Source organism: Sorex araneus, chromosome 4 (assembly GCF_027595985.1).
Source record: "Sorex araneus isolate mSorAra2 chromosome 4, mSorAra2.pri, whole genome shotgun sequence".
NCBI classification, from domain to species: Eukaryota; Metazoa; Chordata; class Mammalia; order Eulipotyphla; family Soricidae; genus Sorex; species Sorex araneus.
In genome coordinates, this window is record NC_073305.1 from 82,578,093 (window position 1) to 82,579,942 (window position 1,850).

The following is a 1,850-nucleotide window of genomic DNA, read 5'->3' on the forward strand; positions in this document are numbered from 1 at the left end:
GGGATGGGTGTTTGAGCATTGTATAACTGAGACTTTAACCTGAACGCTTTGTAACTTTCCACATGGTGAATTAATAAAAGAATTTAAAAAAATAAATTTTATTTTATTTTTACAAAAAAAAAAAATGTACCTGTGAAGGAGATTAGCCAGGGCTTAGGAGAGAACCTGGGGCCCTTGATGGAATGATGCTCATGATCGTGATAGGATTGGTGTTGGAATATTGCATGTCTGAAATTCAACTAAGAATAACTTTGTAAATTATGGTGCCATAATAAAACAATCATTTACAAAAGTATAACTAGTTCCCAAATGTTGAATGGAACATTCTTTTTAGCCTATTTTTTGGGCCACACCTGGAAATGCTCAGAGGTTACTCCGTAATTACTCAGTAATCATTCCTGGTAGTGCTCAAACATATGAGGTACTGGGAATTGAATGCGGATAGGCTGTATGCAAGGCAAAGCAACTTGCCTGCTGTACTATCATTCAAGCCACTGAATGGGACATTCATGTACTAAAAATTTCATTGTTTATCTGAAATTCAAACTTAGCTCATATTTGTCTAACAGCCTATGTGTTCTAGTCAAAACACTCCACATCTCTCAATATGAGATTCTATTTTACTCTATGCCTTGACTCAGTCTTTCTTATTTTTTTTCTTAAATTTTCTTTATTAAATTTTCTTCAGTAGATGATGTTTCACAGAAACTTAACATAAATACACATTCCATAGGTATGTCCCTATTAAGTTTTGTTAGATTTCCTCATCTCATGAACACAGAAACTTATTATTATCAATAGTAAACTTGATAATAAACTTGATAAACTTGATAGGCAACCGTGAGCTTAGTTAAGCTAGTTTCTTTTCCTCTCCTTGGAATGTCCTAGCAGTGATAAAATGTGGTCTTTCATCATCAACACCTTCCCCAGCTGTCTCACACTGTTTACTGCCATTTGCAGAATTCTATTTCAGTAATTTTTCAAAGTGTCATTCCCGAGGCCAATAGAATTAGCATCACCTGGGAATTTTGTAAAATGCAAAACTTCATGCCTCATTCCAGACCTATTGAGTCAGAAAATGTGAAAGTGTGGCCCAGAAATCTGTGTTTGAAGAAGGCTTCCTAGTCATTTTGATATAGTTAAGTTGGAGAACAATTGTTCTGTTAGTACAATTTACTTTTGTTATCGTTATGGGAAATGTTCTTGCCTCTGGCTGACTGGTCTATGTTACTTAAAAAGTAGCAGCTATATTGGATTTCTCTTTCTTGAAACCATGCTTTAAAATGTATTTTGGTTTTGTTTTTGTTTTTTGGGCCATACCTGGCCGTGCTTGTAGATTGCTTTTCGTGGTGCTTGGGGGACCACGAGACATCAAGGATAAAATCCTGACCTCCTGCATGCATAGCATGTGCTCAGTACTTTGAGTTCTTTCTCCAGCCCAAGATAATGATTTCATCACCTTTGAAAATATACCCAGAGGTGCTATTCCTGGCTCTTATGCTAGTTCTATTTTAATTTTATTTATTTATTATATTTTCATGAAAGCACTGTGATTTACAAAGTTATTCATCGTTGGGTTTTAGGCATACAATACAGTTATTTTCAGGGCCTAGCATAGGGAGGATATGTAAAATGTTTGGGGAATGAAAGACAAGGATAAATAAGTAATATTTAAGTGGATATAAATATAAGTGGATAGTTATGGGGTTTTGCAGCAAGGTATCTTAGAAAAGCCATTAAATAAATGTATTAGCTGAATTGGTTAGTTGGATGAGCAGGCTACTTTACCATTCCATGATGGGGCCTTGTGGCTAAAATTATAATAGCTTTTACATTTTCTCTAGCTGTCA